We start from the raw sequence: 21,661 nt of genomic DNA on the forward strand, positions 1-21,661 counted from the left end.
GGCAGGCTACGCCACTGTTGCTGGGTCAAATATTATCACCCTAAGTCTGCTAACAAGAATCAGAGTAGGTAACGTGTAAGTGGGTCTAATATCCATCTCTACTCCATTTTTAACCGACAAAAAAAAGGAGCATTTTTTTAATGTTTGTTACCATAACTTCGTCATTTCTTAACCAATTTTGAAAATTCTTTTTTTGTTTGAATATACTTCCAGATTGGTCCCATTTATTTTTCATATTTGCCCGTATTGTGGAGCTTTCGATCACTATTCTAGGACACACAAAAACAGAAAAATAAAATTAGTTTTTATTGCGAAGCTATTGAGGAGAGAGTACCTACAGAAAGTACAAAGGAAGTAGAATCACTACAAAATCTGACTTAACTTTGTCCTTGTAAAGAACAAATTGGTAACTAGTCATATGTAATTGAACGTAAAGCTCTTTCGGAAAAAGCTCGTTTGTAGTTGTTAGTTACTTCTAACAAGAAAATCATGTTTTCTTCACGACAATTTGCATCGCTTTTCACCTCTTTTTCCTAAAGGAAGATTTGGAGCTTAAACCCACCATGCTGCATCAACTGTTGGCGGGCTTAGGATGATATTGTTTGACTCCATACTGGTCACTAACGGACATTAGATATAGTTACCGGAAGAGAACCTGATAATTTATTAATCCGACTAAGGATTCAAACCTCAAACCTAGTACCAAGTCATCTGAAGCCGTTCAATGGATCATTGAGGTGCTTTACTTAAAGTTCATCTTCTTGATGCTTACTCTAAGTCAAAGCTCGCCACCGGTCAGGCCAAAGCCTCCGAGACCTTCGACCCCACACGCAGGCACAAGGACACAAAACGGCACTGATTCAGCTCCCAGTTGACCCGATTCATTAATTTCATGGTATGATAAGTTCCGAAGTTCGTTCAGGCTGGGCCGCCTGGGCGCCGCGCGCCGCCCGGTTCAGTGACTCGAGGACCGACGAGTCGAGTGGACGTGCGTTCGCTCGCCGCGAGTTTATGACAGTGACTTGAGTGCTGTGGACAAAAACGGATTATTTTTCTCCTGGATTCTGTTTTATGGTTATATATTTTTTTACAATTCTGTGCATGTGGACGGATTTTTTTTTTATATGTAACAATTGGATTGCATTTTCACATTGGATGTGGTGAGTGTTTTTGATTTTCTTTTTGCGATTCGGATTGTGGATTGCGTCGCGTTGCAGGTTATGTTTACAAGCTGAAACTGCGATACGCTGTTGATATACAGTACACCTACCTGTGCAAGTACGTATATATATATTAAGTATATAGTGTGAGTATATGATGTGAACTGTACTTATAATGCGATATATATTAAAAACATCGTAAATTTGAAATTAATTACATTTCTATATTTTAAATAATAATGGAAAAAATATAAGTGCTATTTCGGTATATTTCTTTATACGTGTATGATTTAATAACGCACAATTCTTAATTAGCAAATATATTTATAAAGGGTACTTACCTACATTATTAATATACGATTTTTTTAATAATATAGGTAAATGGATAAGGAAATTGTTACGATACTGCGATACGAACTTTTACTAGGTATAAATATATAAAATTACATACTATTTAAGTTAAGTTAAGTTAAGATTATATATATATCTATAGGTCACCCACTCTTAGATATAGTCGTTTTATGATTCAGCATTTTGCAGTGATCTTGTATTCTGATCCAGGATTTAAACTTTCAAGGTTAACATATTTTTTTTACATCATATTATACTTATATATCTACTAGTTATATTATATAATATTGAATAACTGTGTAGTAATATAATATACCTATAATATATAAATTACAAAATTAACATTGCAGTGACAATTAATTTAATTGCAAAAGGAAAGTGTTTCCTACAAATTAGGTTCTCAAAGCCTTCAAGTCCTTCATGTATTTAAGATAGGTGTAATTAGCTTAATAAATTAAACGCATTTAATTATATTTGATAAATAAATGTTTATTTTTATTTTCAAAATTAAAATTAAAATGGCTAAAAATTCTCATAATTTCTCGAAATTTTCATAATTATGTGGAGAAAAAAAGGATAAACTTACACACAACAACTTAACGTATACATTTACTTAGGTACTTGTATTTTTTTTAATTACAAGTACCTAAGTATATCATGTCTAAAAAATCAAAAGGCAATCAATTCAAATTAATTAATTTGAAATAGGCTTCGATAAAAACTAGTTAGAATAGTCAAATCTGTCTGACCACGGGCTTATATAAGATAGGTAGGTATTACTGCGAAGAGTCAACAAGAAAATATAAATGGACCAATTGATTGCAACTAATTTACCACTTTACAGTCTCTGTGCTTATGAAAGCAGAGCCGATTGCTGCCAAAATATTTGTTATTACAAAAAATAAATGACTCAAAATGGACTTAAATCAATTAGATAGAGATCATTTTGAGTTTAAGAGAGACTAACCAACCGCAATTAATTTTTTAAGATATTTTTCATAACTGTTCCTAATTTGTTAAGAGAATATAAAATTTCTTAAGTTCCTAGGTACATTTAAAAAAATGTCTTTTTTTGTGTTGGGCATGTTCCTCATCTTACATACTTTAACTTTGGCAATGTTCTGTTTTCGAGGTTTAGTCCCTTCAGGCTATATCTGTACTGACTTCGGAAAAAATTCCGTTATCATGTCTTCCTTCAAAATTATGTACTTTATTTATAAAAGTATATTTTCTCGTCGTTATCAACCCATATACGGCTCACTGCTGAGCTCGAGTCTCCTCTCAGAATGAGAGGGGTTAGGCCAATAGTCCACCACGCTGGCCCAATGCGGATTAGCAGACTTTACACACGCAGAGAATTAAGAAAATTTTTCTGATGTGTAGGTTTCCTCACGATGTTTTCCTTCACCGTTTGAGACACGTGATATTTAATTTCTTAAAATGCACACAACTGAAAAGTTGGAGGTGCATGCCCCTGACCGGATTCGAACCCACTCCCTCCGGAATCGGAGGCAGAGGTCATATCCACTGGGCTATCACGGCTCTCTATATTATATTTTAATATTATCTAACTATATGTTTTCTGTGCACTTATGTTGGTCGACCCCCTCCAGGTGGACTGTCAATATCAAGCGTATATTTTCTATATATTATATTTTAATATTATCTAACTATATGTTTTCTGTGCTCTTATGTTGGTCGACCCCCTCCAGGTGGACTGTCGACATCAAGCGAATCGCAGTTTCGCTGTATGCAGGCGGCTAAGGATCGTGATGTTTGGAAGTCCCTACAAAAGGTGTATGTGCCTACAAAATTAGCCGATGCATACGACTTTGAGTGAACGTTATTTTAAAATTTATAGGCACGAGTAGCTATTTTGATATAATATCAGCTACTATTACTATAATATTAGTAATTGTAAACCTCAATCAATATGCCATAAATAGGTTTTGTATTAGTAACGAAGACAGATGGACCTATAAGCACTCTTTTAAAAGACTCCGTAAGATCAGCATTGCAGCAGATACTCGTATAATTCCATAGTTTCGAAGAACCATATTTGATTACGCTTCGATTCACTTTCATATTTAAGGAAAATATATATTTTTGTGTGACAAATAAGCAGATAAAGTACGCATAATAAGTACTAGAAAGTTAGGAAAAACATAAGCTAGGAATGTGAGTAATTATTACATCGCTAGTGTTATTTAAAAATTACAAGGAACATCGGAAGAAAGTTCAAGTTTCCCAGCACCTAGTCTAGTTGTCTTTTCTAGAATATTTTTTCTCATATAATATAGAACTCAGACCCATCATGCAGTGTAAAACAAGATGGCGGGCTATTCGCCTTGACCCAGAAACGCATAATCCGATGGTTATTGCAATAAATCCGCAAATCGATGATCAGACATTTTGTCAAACGTACTTAATACCTATGTTTGCAAATTATTAAAACTACTGTTAAATGCAAAATTATGCTGTCCTTGCCTTGTATATTGCGCAGAATATTTTCGCTAACGGTTGTGTTGCGCGGGCATCAACTATTTTGTCTAATTCTGATTATTTAGAATATAATGATTATAATCTAATGTGACGATGATTCATCCTTCTATCCACCATTTTTGTTTCATTGTAATAAAACATTTCAAGCTTAGACATCTAAAGTGCAGATACCCTTTAGTGTTCCTAGCACGGCAAGGCTTCCAATTTAGATCTCATAATTGCTTTGCATCAAGCATCAATATAAAATTAGGCTTATGTTTAACAACAACTGGCCTGATACCTGATGGAATTAAAAATAGGACCCCAAAATGTGCATGAGCTTCAACGTTCATTTCTCTATTCCCTACAGCCTACATATATATCTTTTTCAACAAATTTTGACTAATTTATATTTCATCTGCTAATTAATTTTATGATGTTGGTAGTATCAACTGGTATCACGTAAAACCAGATAACCCACTTGGACATTTGTCCAGTAATAAGGCGATAGAGAAAATATTTTATAAGACCAAGGAAATATGCTCGTTCCTCCAAGTATTTTCATTGCTAGATGAAGAAAGCCGATAGAATACAAGTATTTAAGATCCAATAATCAGTTAAGAAAAGTAACTATTCAAAATATCGTGCCAAATACCACGAATGTTAATTCCAATGGCAGCGCGACATTCCATCGAGTACATGATTCAATAAATGCTTTTGAGATTGTTATAACATACGTTCTTAAAGATAATAGTATCTATGTAGAGTAGGGTTGGCGGCGAAATAATGTTTTGAAATTACCTAGTTTTTGTAATTCAAATACCATCTTACATATTTATTTATCGTACAGCCACACAATTTTGCCTATTAAAGCAGATGTGATTATGTGTCAACAAACAGAATTATAAAAATGGGCCTTAGGTGTACAATACAGTCGCTACAAATTACTATTTGCGGGAAAATTATAGAGCTCGGAACTTCTGTTAGTATTTCTTTTTTTTAATTTTAAAGCTATGTATCAATCATTTACACCATTACTTTACAATACTTTAAGATAACTATTCATAGAACTTTTTCAGTAGTATTTGTTGCTGATAATAGTAATCGCATCCTTAAAATAAATGCACAAATCACGGAAGAGTCCAAAGGGAAGATAGCGATGCACTTATCACACACGGCCTTGCCCTTATCACGTAATAGTTGTCACGCATCTCTATCTAACGATCTAGATATTGCAAATGATAGACAGAGATGGCGCGTGTGTTCAATAAACAATTATTTTATCAGAAGAAAATCGTAATTGTAAAATGTACATGCCACTCATGAATTACATGAAAATGTAGATGATATTATAATGATACTTTAGATTATCCTTGTTAATTCAATCAAATAAAAAATCAAAATAATGATTTTTGACCGTAATTCATTATTTATTGAAACTCTATACATAATCGGTCAAATGTTGGCACTTCAACAAATTATTTTATTTAAATATTAGGTGATACAAGGGGAGGCAAATGACATTGAAGCAAATAAATTAATTATTTGCTGACGTTTCTTTAGTTTACAATTTCATAAATTTAGTTTACATGTCCTTTACTACAACAATCAAAGCAAAACTCTCATAATAAATAGATCAAGCTTAATGAGACCGAATAACTTTATCAAACCGGTCGGATATTTTTTTTTGTTTATACTATCGTTTAAATTCTATAGTAAACTATACTCAAAGTACTTCTTAAGTGAACGTATCAGATGAGAACCGAATTTACAGACAGCACGAGACGCATGGGATACACAGATCGAATAGCCGACGTTAAGATATCAAGGTGCTGGAATGGCAACGCAACGGAAAGCGCAGTTTTGGTCAATCCTAGGCGGACCAACTATGTCAAGATGATCAAGAGCAAAAACCGTGATATTTGATAGTCCTTTAGAGAGGCTTATGTCCAGCTGTGGCCGTCGATGAGTTGATGATGATGATGATGATGATGATGATGATGATGATGATGATGATGATGATGATGATGATGATGATGATGATGATGATGATGGTGATGATGATGATGATGATGATGATAATGATGATGATGATGATGATGATGATGATGATGATGATGATGATGATGATGATGATGATGGTAGTGGTGATGATCTTTTATATTAGTTATCGAGAGAAGTTTGGTCGGCACAATACTGTTCCGGCCGCCACGTAACATCTGACGCCTGCACTTTCACTGCGCATGCGGAAGGCTCTGATTTATACCATCTATTACTTTGATGTATGTGACGGAGATGTTTTGACATCTAAAGCCAGGTTCAGACGTGTGTAACGTGCAATGTAACATGTAACGTGTAATTTAGTGTCAGCATGTGGACGGCACTCGAATTCAAAGTCTACGCGAATTTTTTTATATTTTAAAATTTTTTATTCTTTACAAGTTAGCCCTTGACTATAATCTCACCTGATGGTAAGTGATGATGTAATCTAAGATGGAAGCGGGCTTACTTGTTAGGAGGAGGATGAAAATCCACACTCCTTTCGGTTTCTACACGACATCGTTTGGCGGTACGTCTACGTCTACGTTGTTGGTGGGGTGGTAACTAGCCACGGCCGAAGCCTCCCACCAGCTAGACCTGGACCACTTAAAATCTTAATCGGCCCAGCCGGGGATCGAAGGGGACCGGGGACCTCCGTCATTAAATCCACCACGCATACCACTGCACCACGGAGGCCGTCAAAAATCTATTTCAAGAGCACTGCGAGCCAACTGATCAGCCCGAACGTCAGCGCGGCGTAGTGCCGTCCACACGTAGAATTCGCATTACATTACACGGTGGATTACATTACGCGTTACACACGTCTGGACTCGGCTTAAGGTATGCCGTGTTTGTGCACTGTGAATGACATGAATTATTAGAAGCATCTACGATATTTCAGGAGGATACGTTTTTTTATAGCTTTAATATCGGCCAAACAAGTCACATGGTGGTAAGTCACCGCCACTATTTACATTTGGAACACCAGAGACGTTATTAATGCGTTGCTGGTCTTTGAGGAATTTGTCTTATTCTCTTCTTAAAGGTACTCGTATTATACCCGAACCCCCTATAGATTGTGGTATATCATTATTGTACTTATAATTGGCGGACCAAGCATATTGCCTACTTGATAAGTAGCAAACCATTGACTATAAACAGAGCAAAGCTTCGCAAGACCTGTGGCAAGACATGCAAAGAATGAGTCTTACAAAGCTGCCCTGTGACCATCAATCTTAGGCGTATGCTTGGTGGTCAGAAATACGCAATGATGTGTGGCTGAAAATACTGATACAAGTCTATATTGTCTATAGTATTTCAAATCAAAACTGAAAGAGACCTATTGATTTTTCCAGGCTCCTAGATGATAGGCGGTATCAAAAATTTTAAATTTTCTTTGTAGTCCATTTCTAAGGTACAATTTTTTCGCTTTCTATAATCCTGATTTGTCTTCAAGTAAGCAGACCCTGTGCTATGCTTTTGCTGCATAAAATCAATGCACAATAATGTATGACAGAACTAAGAAGAAAAAATTATCAATCCAATAATGCGATTTAGCACCCGTTTTATAAACAGAGGAAAATTTCGCCCATCTGTGAGGTTGATGGAAATGACGAAATAAATATGATTTGGTACACAATAAAATAATATTTCAACTAATTGGCAAGATCAACAATTGGCCGCTTTCTTTGATAAGCATTGTTCTTTAATTGACTACATAAAGATAACCGAAAATAGGTTTGATTGAGCGTAAAATCGGGGTTAATGTTCTCTGAAAATGTTTATTGTTATGTTTACTGTTTGGAGGAAGTGGGGGTCACTATAAAAGGGCGCTTAGTAACATCTAGTGGATATTTTTATATATTTGAAATTAGATTTACTTAGTAAATTAAATTGACAAAAAAGTAATTTTAGTAAATAATTTAAGTATTTCTATTTAAGTATATATATAGTTCTTAAACTTTCATTTAATTTGTTTGCAATAAATTAAATGAAAGTTTAATTTTGACTTTTCTTCAGAAAAACCTAACAAATAAAATTTAGTAAGTATGAATTCGTTTAACTGAACTAATTTAAAATCATGGTCGTAAAACTCGTTGACTATTTAACAATATCAAAGTTTAATTGTTTATTTGTCCCTGGAAAACTGGTGTAGGTAAAAAATTAAATATTTAAACTATTAAACTTTGTATTTTGTACGATTAGGCTACATTTGTTATAGACACTTAAAACATTTTTTATCCAAATATTAAAAAAACAAATAAATAATACTGCGAAGGGAATACAAGCTAGTTATTTAAGTTTGTAGTATAGTTCTATGAAAAATTCTCTTAATTTTTCGATTTCGATCTAGGTTCTAGTCCTCAGCAACCTATTTCTCATAAATTAAAAAACCGTGATGTCACCAAGTTCTTTTAAGGTTGCTTCTTTGCATTGCTCTACCTTCAATTCATGTTAGTGTTTACAGTACTTTCACAAATCCTTAGTACCTAAATAAATCAATAATAACTATAATTAATAGATATGTAATCGAGGTCAACGGTCGCGTGCAAAAGAAAAAAAATCTCCGCTTGAAATACTCGTCCGTAGTGTTCAAACAAATTCCCAAATAAATAAAGCCCACGTAATAAAATAAATAACTCGGACAGTCCTAATTCTAATCTAACGGCGCCAAGGTCTGCGAATTTTTCTCCAATACAGTCTCCTTGACATACATCGGGCCGTGATGCGCTGCGCGCGCGAAAAACTCTGCCACAGATAATAATATACATGTTCGGATACGCGTAATGCGTCATAAAAAAAAATTGTCTATAGTTAATCTATGGTCACCAACCATAGTCTCGTGTGTTTATAGATATGGAAGCTAAGGAATTCAATGAAAAAATAGGCATTAGAGATTCTTTACCTTTACGCATGATTATTTGATTATTAATAAATCTCGTCTATCCTTAACAAACAAAGGGACAAAGGAAGCAATTCTTGAAATCTGAATTCAAATTAAAACAACCGAATTTACCACGGATTTAAGAAAAAGCTCTAGTACTCTAGTAGCCTTAACACTAAGAAGCAAATTTGATAAATGCAGATTGTTAATCATTAATTATTTATTATTTTGGTGTTCAAATATGTATTTCTAATTTCGGGGATTGAATTTCAAACTATTTTCGACAGTCTGACAGGCGTATAGATGACGTTAGTTTTATTACGCTAAAAAGGATAAAACCCCCGAACAATAAATAACGGGTTGCATTGTTTCACGGCCCTAAAGGGTTGTAACTGCTACAATGTCTACATTTACGACTTTTACGTGTTTTATGACTCACCGTTACCTAGAAACAAAAAGACCTGTGTGAAACGCGCGATAAAAAGTTAACTTTCTTCTTTTTTTACAACTTGCTTATGGATTCTATTCGATATTTAAATTTCGAAGTTGTCATATATTTACTTACGGAGTGGAAATAAGGAAAATAACCATCAGTTATTTTGTCACCAACCAACATTTAAACATACACATTTAATTAATTAATTAATATAATTTTAAATACATAATTATACTTACTATTACTATATACTATTATATATATCAAAAGTACAATATCATTATTTTAATAAAATTAAACAGGTAGTAGCCGATGTTTGTCCGTGTGTGTGAGAAAAATTCGAATAATATTTTAATAAATAAGCTTCATCATCAACAAGCCATATCCGGCTCAATGTTGAGCACGAATCTCCTCTCAGAATGAGAAGGGTTAGGCTACTAGTCAACCATGCTAGCCCAATGCGGATTGGCAGACTCCACACATGTAGAGAATAAAAAAAAACTCAGGTATGCAGGTTTCCTCACGATGTTATTCTTTCACCGTTTAAGACACGTGATATTTAATTTCTTATAATGCACATAACTGAAAAGTTGGAGGTGAATTCCCTTAACTGGATTCGTACCTATGCCCTCCAAATCAAAGGCAGGCAGGTCTTATCCACTAGACTTTCACGGCTCTCTATAATAAGAAGCTTATTAAAATCTATAATAATTTATAACTTTTTTAAAATATTTATACGTTTATGTCTTGCCTAAGTTTGGTTATAATTCAGGATAAACAAACAGGCAGATAAAATATGATGATTAACACAATACATAGTGATTCTGTATTTTAGTTTTTTCTTTAGAAATTAAAAAAAAATCTTATATAAAATCATATAGAAGAATTACTAGAGCACAAAGAAAGTATGTTTTTGTTGAATAATACTTGTAGATTCATTATGTTTGTCTGTTTTCTAAGTTTACGCAACGTTTCTAATTTGACTGCGTTTCTCTCGACCACACTTTGGCTATCATACAGTTCTGTATAATAGATAAAGGTATATCAGTGTAGTGTGTGTAATTTTAACATTATTTCAAAGGACTATAGAGTTCTTCTAGAATTTTAATTTTAATTATGATACTGCGTTGTTAGTCCAATGGTTACTTTATGGATCACGGTGGTCCTCGATTCAAGCTTCGATGTAACTTCCAAGAAATTCTCAACTTAGAGTTAGGATGTTAGTATTGTGCTTTACTCTATACTCCGGACAGCAAGTTAAATCGGCGATATTGGTCACTTTTATTGTCTGTCAAATGTTATCGCTCAAAGGCGACTTAGGTCTAACAACCCGTATTAGAGCAGCCTGGCGGGTCTAAGCTTTAAGCATTGTAATCTACTACAAGAAGTGAGGCTTAGTTCTATAGTGTGTCCTTACAAATTCCAGAAGACTGATTATGAAAATTTTATCTTTATATTTTTATACATTCGTGTCAGCTTACACTCGTACCTATCGCCATGATTGCTATACTGTGACTCAAATGACGCGCATACAAGCGATTTCTTACGAGGTAGATACATCGGCGAATTTCGGCTGTCCTCGTGGGCCAATTAAACTTGATCCCCGCCCCCTCCCGCGCGCCTTTTCATTGAAAACAAAGGTGGGTGCGATAGTACTATCTGGGAGGTCACGATACGCTGGTCGTCTGGTAACCTTGGCCTACTTTGATAGCACCCGCACCGCCCCTCAGCTATATGCTGATAATGTTGACTTCCTAATAGATGAGCTTACGAATGTGTTTTATTTATTGCTAACATTATCAATTGGTCCTATCTTTAACGTCGTAGTGCGACCTGGCAAACTATGTATATAGAAATATGGTTTTCCTGGGATTACCACGTCTGGTTCAAATCATAGAATTCGATCACTTAAAGGTTGTATACAATACAAGTATTTTAAAAAGTCAACTCTGCCTGTTTCTAGTGCAAGTAGGACTGAACTTCAACAAAAGCAGATAAGAGTCCTAGTATATTCCTTTTAAGAGATCATCGTTACACATAACCTACATTATTTATTTTCTTATCAATTTTCCAATATATTTTCTTAAGCTTTAAATTATTTCACATTATTTTATTATACTCACATTATTGTGAGTTAATTTAAAGCCTTCATTTTTATTAATTTATTTATTTATTGACTTTAAATATAACTTATTGACTGTTCATTTAAAAATAAAATTGTGTGTTTAAAAAAAGAACTTTAATCGTGTTCTCCCCAAATACGCGAAAAGAAAAAGCTCCGAAAGCTTAAGTATACTAGGACTACTATGGTATCTATGACTAGAACTGAAAACCTGAATAGTGCAACAAATCGAGCTTGAACCTTGCTCACGATAAATGACTCTACACTTAACTAAAATGGTTGACAATTTTGTGAATCAGTGTTATCATTGTTTCGATTGGCAATGCAAACATTTGCGCACAGTTTATTGTTGTGATGATAAACAGACACGCATGGTGGCCAAATAATATTATTAATATCTTATTTAAAACATTATAATGTAACAGACAATCGTTCTAATTAACTTAAAACGTGTTTTAAGTATTATTGAATCGTCATAGTGACAGTAAATAGCAAACTTACTGGAAGGTTTTATATTTTAAAACATATTACTATTTTGTTTATTCAAAGAATTAAAAGATTTTGTTTCTTTTTCCCTGACTGTTTTTTATTTGCTTTCTACAACTTCTGGACTGAGCTTGTTTTTCTTTTAGTTTTTATATGTTATGCAGTCGGGGTTTGTTTTTTTAATTATTTTATTGATTTATTTTATACGTCATGTTGTAGTATTGATAAAAATTTTCGTTTCAACAAATGCATAAGCACATATTACACACACTTAAAAGAAGTGCAGATGATTGTCAAAGTCACATAAAATTTACTTATCGTTACAAAAAGGCTAGAATCTAGAACCGTCAAGTCAGTTATTAAAAAAATAGCAAAGCGTCATGGCGGGAAAACTGTCATTATATCTCCAGTTTATGGCCTGTACTATCACGTTACGTGTACTCGACCTTACCTACAACGTCGATGTAAAACAACCTTGATCTCTAGCTGTTACTGAAAAATGCTGCATTTAAAACACCCGACTTATTGTCTTGTAATACAACATCGCTCCACAGCCGAACAACGTCCTTATCTCTCCCCAAATAGAGTTTATATCACTTTAATTACAGTTTTGTGGACCTTGACGATTGGCCTTGCCTCTATCTGGCGTCCGCTCTTTCCGCCTTCGCCGAATCAATTTGAACGTTATTATTTTTATTAAGTCGTTTAAAAATATATTACATTAGGTATTGTCAGTTGTAAATTGTAAACTACTGTTTTTTTATGTCACAAAAACTATATTATTCATTGTATACAAACTAAATTACTTTTGTGCGTTTGATAACATTTTTTACACAGAAAAAATTTCTTTGCTAGATTCGAATAAACTCGAAAATACTGGACGACACAGCTGTGGATCTAGTCCATCCTATATAAAAACAATTCAAAAATAAAAAAAAGCTAATTTAAACTTATCTCGTACGTTCATTAACGATTGACGTATGTATGGCAACCTTGGCCTATCCTGAAAGGAGAAAAAATAAAACACTAACTTAACATAACACAGTTTTTATTACTAATGACATTGCTGTACCTACATTTTTTTAATTCATAGCCAAAAAAATGATTTTTTAGGTAGGTAAATATATAAAAAGCTAAAAACGAAGTTTGTTTTGAGGGCTGTACCTACAAATTTAAATATGAATAATTCATTTTATGAAATATATTGATGTGGCTCGTCAAACTAAGTATATTACTAATTTTACTAAATTACGTCACGGCATATAGATGCATTAGAATACAAATTCCGATATTTCAGCACCAATAAAAATAATCCCACAGCGCAAACTAAAAAAGTTTTCACATACATTCTTCAAAAGACAAAGCGTCGCGGCTGCGCGAATTATAAAAAAAAAAAACTCCGAATCTACGCAAATCTATGACCCATATCCCAAAATATATGAAGCGTCGTCGAAAATTCGTGTACGAATGGAGCGTACGCGCACACGCACACACACGCGCCGTAATCGCTGAATGTGTGTCATGATCAGTAGGTTAAGTTTAAATAAATTGATTCGAGGGCCGCGCCGTGCAGGTAGCCGCCCCAAGGTCTCGCGATGCCAATTACTGCTAGCTAACTTTGAATTACCGTCTTTTTACTTTTGTTTGTAATTAAAATTCGTAGGGTAGAAAACGTAGGGTTTAAAAAAAATTCAATATGTCCCCACAGTATGTTCTATAAATCAAATTATCTATCATATGGTTAGTAACGTAGCATTTAATTGCGCTTAACTGGTTCTAGATTCTTTGTTAGCTAAATAAAATAAAATTAAAAATATCTCTCTAACTTCACAACTTCACAAGACCATTCTGCGGCTTAATGGAAAAATACCAGAGAATAAAGAAAACGCTAAAGCTGACGAGATGCCAATATATTATTTCATAATCAAAACGTAATGGATAAAATAAGTATATTAAATGAGTTTGGTAGTGATTTTTACTAAAAATCGTAACTTCAGCCTAAAGCAAGTTATTAAAACAACACTAGAAATTTTGAAAACCAATTTATGATTCCATAATCAAGAATATATATTAGGAGAAGTTATGGAATGACACAATAAAATAATGAATATTTAAAGCGGTTATTAATTTAAAAGAAGCTTTTTAGGAACATCCTTTGAAAAAATGTACTGGTGTAATTATCCTCCTTTCGGAAATAGGTTGAGTTCTATTTTTGAATACGTTTTAAAGCGATTTGTAACAACGTTAATTTACATTTACGAAACGATGAAATTGTGTCATGGGTAACTTTGGGCGCTGGTTCACCGGCGTAATAAAGAGTTGGTAATTTTGATTTATTATAGCCCTTTATGTTTATGGGTATTTATTATATTAATTGTTAGTGTGTTATCTCCATAAAATGTTACAACCTTGTTACGACAGGACAAATTGACCAAATTCAATAATGTAAAACTACAGAGTAAAAGCTCTAGCTCAAGAGATTTCAAAAAGTCGAATAACCTTGTAATGATAACTGTTCTTCCTTATTTAGGTGTAACAAAAGCGTAAAAGATCTTTTTAAAGTAAAAAATAAACTTTTTTTTACCTTCATACGCAAACCACAATGAACTCAAAAAACGGATTTTCAAACAATTTTTACCCATGGCCGATTTCTTACTGATAGTCTGTTTGGTTTAACTTTTTAAAATTCGTACATACTTTCCTATGATGATAATTTTTGAAGGGGTCGAAAGCATTTATATTAACTGGGAGCTTTTACTGGCGTCCACTGCATAATCCAACATATAACTCGTGCGCTGACCTCGTTACCAAACACAACCAAACAAACACAGTACAAACCTCATTCGAGCCAAGTGTCAAGATAATCCGCATGAGCTATAGTTAATGTTATGTTCTTTTATATCACATAACTACCTATTAGTATTTTTTGTATCACCCTACTGCTATATTTTACTGTTTAATACAATATTTTGGCGTACCTATATTTATTAAACATCCTACTGGTATCGTTTATATCATATAACTACCTATTACCATCAGTATTTTTTTGTATCGTCTTACTACTATTTTTTTTTACTGTATATTACAATATTTTTGCGTACCTAAATACATTATATTGAATACTGCGTAATGTATTATTACTTCTCTCGTCGACTTATTTCTTTATAACTCTCTCATTTTGCAACGATTGTATTTTTTTAAATTCTTCTAAAGTACATTCGCGTCTATTACCAGCTTAAAAATACATCTTTTTAGTCCTATCAACGAGTAATTATTTTTTATCGTATTGTACTTGAACGCCGAAACGAATATTAAATTATGTACAAGGTGCTCACAACAATTACTTCATCAAACAAGGTTAGATTCCGCATCGGATAAACCTTAGAACCGCATTTGAAGAATCGTCAGATACATTGCTATGGAAATTTTTCATGCACTAGTTTTTTTTTATTCTTTACAAGTTAGCCCTTGACTAGAATCTTACCTGTTGGTAAGTGATGATGTAATTTAAGATGGAGGCGGGATAACTTATTAGGAGGATAAATATCCACACCCCTTTCGGTTTGTACACGACATCGTACCGGAACGCTAAATCGTTTGGCAGTACGCCTATGCCAGTAGGGTGGCTATGGTATCTAGCTACAGCCAATGCCCCCCAGCCAAAAACTTAAACAGTCTGCAACTATCAAAAGTTTTTGACAATTTTGCTTCCTCTTATTATCAGGTAGCTGACCCGGTGAATTTACGAGTAGGTAGGTAGGTACATACGAATCTATCTATTCGTGTGGGTTTTTTAATTTTTTTTTACCTACCTCTGTATTACAAAATAAAGTAAAATACTTTCGTATGTCAAATCGTTTTTGAATTACTTTAACTGATGATAAGCAATTTCTATTTATAACACCATAGTATCCTACACATATATTTTTCCAAAAAATGAGCAGAATTTAACATTTTTTTTTTAAAGTACATTTTGACATATTAATATTTTTATAAAATTCGTTCCAATATGTAATATTTTATTTAAATTCATTAGAATAAGTAATAAGTAAGCTTAAGTTTCTTTCTGTATTATTTCTAAATAAAAAATAATAATTATGTAAAAAAGAATATTATAGCTATTTTAGTAAGAAAATTTTGATTAAATTTGATTATTGGCTAAAATAAAACCCGGAACTTTAATCTAGAGAGTCACTCAAGCTGTGATCGAAGGCTTTTGTAATAAAAAAAATCAATTCAATTATATATTTATGTTCGTTTACTATGACCTCTTCAACTTTACCATTTTAAAGCAATTAACTAAATTAATTTTATGCGTTTTATTATTTTATCTTTAGTAAGGTAATGTAGATATAACATAAAATAGGTTCTTGTACCTATTGAAAAATACACACAGAATAGCCTCCTCGTCATATGACCTTCGTACTACACGCTTTGTAAGATTCTAATCTATTTTATTTATATCTACGAGTAAATTTATATACAAAAAAATGTTTTGAAATTTTAATATGATGTCTAAATGTATTTATGTATAGATGCTAGCTTTTTTAATATTTTGCGTGAAAAAAAAGAATGAACAATTTTTTACGGATAAAAAAATATATAGCATTTTTATAATAAAATAACTTTCACCCCCATATCACTTTTTGTCATTGTTTACTATTTTTTTATTCACATAGTTTTTGGCGAAGCCCATAATTTAAACTATCGTATTGTAAATCAACTACCATTTTAATCTTCGATTTAGAAAAAATCTTTCTGCCATATGTTATTTAAATATTATATATTTAATTATTTTTAATTTAATTTGTTGACCGCATAGCGCAGTGGGTAGTGCCCTACTTTCTGCACAAGCGGCCGTAGTTTCGATTTCCACAACTGGAAAATATTTGTTGTTAGCTTCGGGGTTTTCCAGTATTTGGGTGTATAAGTATAAGTACATATTTAAATGTAGTTTAAAAATGTATATGATGAAATCAACTATCTTCGTACCCATAACACAAGCTAGATTTGTGTGTATTGTCCGTATATTTGTGACGTCACAACAGCTACGTCATATGCTCGTGTCACGTAGAGAAATGCTCAGAGACATCACTTACGCATGCGCGGTCCACTTTACGCGCCTCTCGATTTCAATCAGGCGATATCGCATTCAACTAATGGCTGTAGAAAATGAAACTAAAAATTGAAAGTAATCTTTATTACCCGCGCATATATACGAGATACGAGCATAACTCTTTGCATGCTAAGTTTCTAATATAGTGTAAAGGTGTCCTGTTATACTGTAATGGATTACATATTTAAAGGATAAGAAAAGCAGTAACTGGGTGCTTAGTTCTATATATTTCTATGTATGTATGGGTTTATAATAAAGTTGATAGACCAAGTAGATAGTCCACCTGATGGTTATAACCCGTGCGCATTGATACCGGGCTATTAAATACAAGCAAACAATCACAGTACGAACATCATTCGAGCGAGGTGTCAAATTAATTCGCACTAGCTTTAAGTGGAAAACCATCACACATAACCGAGCATGATTCGCAAAGCAGTCACTGGGATCATGTCCTATTATGTGTGGTTTAGCCTCACCTAAATGCCTCAATGCATGTAATTGCAAAGGAAAACACCCTTCAGATCACAGCATTGCTGAAAAAAGTATAGCGACTATTTTCCCGGAAGAACTCTAGTACGATAAGCTCTACTAACGCTAAAGTTCTAAACGATACTATATAAAATAAAACTTACCTAAGATAACATAGCGTATAATTTAGAGTATGATTTAAAAATTAACACAATATTTCAAACAGTAACCTTCATTATTATTGAAGACTAACCGACGCACCGCGGTTTCACCCGTGTAGTTCCTGTTCCCGAGGGAAGAAAGGGATAAAATGTCACCTATGACGCTCACAAATAACGTGGTTTTTTAGTGGTAAAAGAATTTCCTATTTCGGTTCAATAGCTCCAGATATTACCCCCTACAACATTCCTTTATCTATTTATAATATTAAGTATAGATTTATTAACATTTTTTTTCTCTCTTCTAAGTGAATTATATTAATACACTAACGAATGCTCGCGATTTCGACTGCGTGGCATTCACTTTTCATAAATCCTGCGCGAATCATGATTTTTTCCGAGATGAAAAGTAACCTATGCGTTAATCCAGGTTATTATCTATCTTCGTTTCTTCAATCAAATCGGTTAAGTAGTTGCAGCGTTAAAGAGTAACAAGCATCCATACAAGCTTTCGCGTTTATAATATTAGTGGGATTGCAAGACTAAGTTGGTAGGTACATACTATTGCTGATACATAGCGTTAACCAGAGCGCGGTTGCGAAACGATGATTCCGCTGCATTTGTGCATTTGTGCATTTGGGCATTTGTGCAATTGGGCAGTTTGTGGAAACAATGCGACGTACGACATGTGCGTTGTGCAATCCGACCCAGATATATAACTCATAATTGTGCCCTGAGTCACGCGCGTATAGGTAAAAATACTGCAATCGATTTACTTTTCATAATAATTAGTTTTTTTTAAAATAATATTTTATAGTATATTGACTGATTCGTTGGTACAGTGATTGGGGTTATGGATTCGAGTCCTGAATCAGACTATAAAATATCAGCTTTACGATTTTCTGAGAATGTAAAGCTTGTAGACTTTGGTCGTGGCTAGTTACCACCCTACCGGAAAAGACGTAGCGCAAAGCGATTTAGCGTTTCGGTACGATGCTGCGTAGAAACCGTGAAACCTTTTGGAAACTAGTAACTCTTCCAAGTTGCCGCGCTCCCATCGCTGCATTGTTCCTATCATTAGGCGAGATCGAAATAGCTAAAAGATACTCCATTTCTTTTTTTTGAAAATCACTCACCCCGAAGTTGGGGAGTGGGTGGTTCATCACTGCCTCGAAAAGCATGTCATGTCTTCGATGCCGGTCATTTTCATTGACATCTGACAGTGATCTTTAATTGATTAAATCGTTATTTGACTTGGCACTATAAGCTCGCCAATAAGCATCGGAATAGCGTGGTCTAAAATTCATAATCTATAGATTATGAATTTTAGACCACGCTATTCTATCTCAACTATCTATCTATCTATCTATGCTATTCTATCGCAATCTATCTCAACGGTTTTCTCAAGGCCAATGGACACTTATAGGATAGCGCATTCCATGTTAGGGCACATCTTTACTCACACTTACCATCAGGTGAGATTGTAGCGCGAGCATATTTCTTGTGAAAAATATCTATTCTCGTTTGAGTATAGTAGTTTCAGAGAAGAGTTCCAAACAAAAACAATTTTGTTTGTAATAATAACAATTACAATGTACCTACCTAGCATAAAGAGAATAAACATAATTTTAAAATAATGTATTCTGATTACATTGTGACCTACATTTTTGTTTTAGTCGGCACATCACTTTATAACAAGGCCGTCTGATTTTAATGCCTACATATGACGTCTAAATATAAAATGTATTTACTTCAACACCTTTAAATAAACTTTAAATAAAAAAAATACATTTTACATATTTTTTCTTTGTTTTTTTTTTAATTCTTTTCAAGTTAGCTCTTGACTGCTATATCACCTGATGGTAAGTGATAATGCAATCTAAGATGGAAGCGGGTGAACTAGGCGTAGGATGAAAATTCACACCCATTTCGGTTTCTACACGACATTAGTGTTGTAAAGAACAATATTTTTTGCAAATAAATGATTATTATTATCATACTGGAATGCTAAATCGCTTGGCATTACAATTTTCCCAGTAGGGTGGTAACTAACTACGGCTGAAGCCTCTCACCAGTCAGACCTGGACCAATAAAGAAAACCGGGTATCGAAACCAGGACCTCCGTCTTTTAATTCGCCCCCGTCAAAAGTAAAAAGACATCCTTATCACTAAAAGTGATTTCATCCCAGATTTGTTGTGGTTAACATAGTTGTTATGCATCACGGGATACCAGTATGATTGATTGATTCATTTCCAATATGTGAGAAAATTATGGAGTTTATTTAAATCAGTTACCCTAGCACAGACTTTGGTAAATTTGGGCTAAAATTACCTACCTATTTAGCAATTACTTTTTTTTTAATTTCTGTGAATGTGATGTGATTTGTCATTTTTAATTATTCAAGTAATAAATATATTGTTCTCCTGGTTAAGTTTCCAACCTCTTCCACAGGTGATAGACCGATGGCTTTATTTTTTTTCTACTAGGCACGGGGATTTATATTGAAAATTGAAATACATATAGTTATTAAAACTTTACAATAACCTACATTTTTTTTTGGTTGGGACTCGACCCCAGGATCTCATTATTCGTAGCAGAACTATCTTCCCACGGGACCAATGAAGCAGTACCTACTTATTTTACTCTTTTATACTAGTACTTTATATAATGTTGGAATATTCCATAAGGTTACTACTGTTTATTTAAAAAAACATTCATAATGTCTAAGACGTAAATAAATTTTACGAATAAAAGTGATGTTACAATTAATTCAATTTGATATCGATTAAATTTTCAATAAATTAATGACATTTATAAGATCGTGATCTGCATAGCATTGCGAGAGAACATCTGATTGCTGTCTATAAATACCGGCGACAGAGCAAATAAGCAATTACGATATTAATTTTGTTTCAAGACCGTACAGTTAATACATTATTGTTACATTTCAACATTTAAAATGTAAAGAAGTTGCTATTAAATGCTGTTCAACATTAATAATACATTACTAACATTTATCTCCGTATGTATTGACTGTATAAATGTAACAATATATGTTTATGCAATAGATAGTATAACTCGTCACTATTTAGATATAATATTTTAAATATTTAAAAATAGGCTGAGGAACAACGGATATTATTTGAGGATTTTTAATATTCTCCCGGAAAAGCAGAATTATTTCTTGGACATTTTCTTCAAGGTTAACATTAAATTTAAGTGAAAAATATCTACATTAACATACCTAAATAATATAAATAGGTATAATATTTAAGTGTCTGCAAGGTAACTCTACTTGAAACAAGTACATATTCGTACCTGTTACATTTATGTAATAAACATATTTTGTATTATTTTATACAGAATATTTTAATTAAATTTCCTTATAGCCTCATTATTACCTACTGAGTGTTTTATAGACCGCGATCCAAACAAACTCCGAAAAAAAGCAAAAAGTGACCTTAAAATAAAGTACCAGTACTGACAGATAGTGAAAAAAAAACATCCATATAATTCAGAACTGGTTCATTAACGTAATGTTGGTATTAAAATCGATACAGATAATATAATTGGTTCTAGTTTGGGCAACACTAGTAATGTCTTGGCGCCTGGCATTGAGTATAACCTTGCTGCTTCTTTCCTGCTCTCGCGCGGGAGGAGGCATATCTCCGTCTCGCTTCAATTGAATAAGTTTGTGTCACTACCGGATTCCGAACGCGTTGAGTTGTTCATCTAGAGACAGTTCGAAGAATGAGATATGAACTGAGAACTTGTTTTTAATGAATTATTTTATGTGCATGCTTTTGCTTGTCACTAACTACATATTAATATAATCTATTTGTAGGTCGTATAAAGTTTACATTCGTAGAACAAAATATTTTTCATTAAATTGTAATAGACTACGGACAGGTTGACATATCTAATGGAATTTTGAACTGAACGGTTGAAATAGAAAATG

The 21,661-nt window shown here is 33.4% G+C and overlaps 1 protein-coding gene across 5 annotated transcripts in view; it reads left to right on the forward strand.

Annotated features, from left to right (window-relative positions):
• Positions 1-948: 948 nt before the first annotated feature.
• Positions 949-21,661, forward strand: part of LOC112051403 (ecdysone-induced protein 74EF) — a 249,748-nt gene continuing 229,035 nt past the window's right edge. For 2 of the 5 annotated variants that reach the window (XM_024090026.2, XM_052891429.1), the window contains exon 1: positions 949-1,160. The gene's annotated coding sequence lies outside the window, so the exon portion shown is untranslated. Of the gene's footprint in view, positions 1,161-1,206; positions 1,279-21,661 lie in introns of those variants that run through there. The other 3 variants (XM_024090029.2, XM_024090027.2, XM_052891430.1) reach the window with 3 other exon arrangements.

The sequence above is a fragment of the Bicyclus anynana genome, chromosome 4 (genome assembly GCF_947172395.1).
Source record: "Bicyclus anynana chromosome 4, ilBicAnyn1.1, whole genome shotgun sequence".
Lineage (NCBI taxonomy): Eukaryota > Metazoa > Arthropoda > Insecta > Lepidoptera > Nymphalidae > Bicyclus > Bicyclus anynana.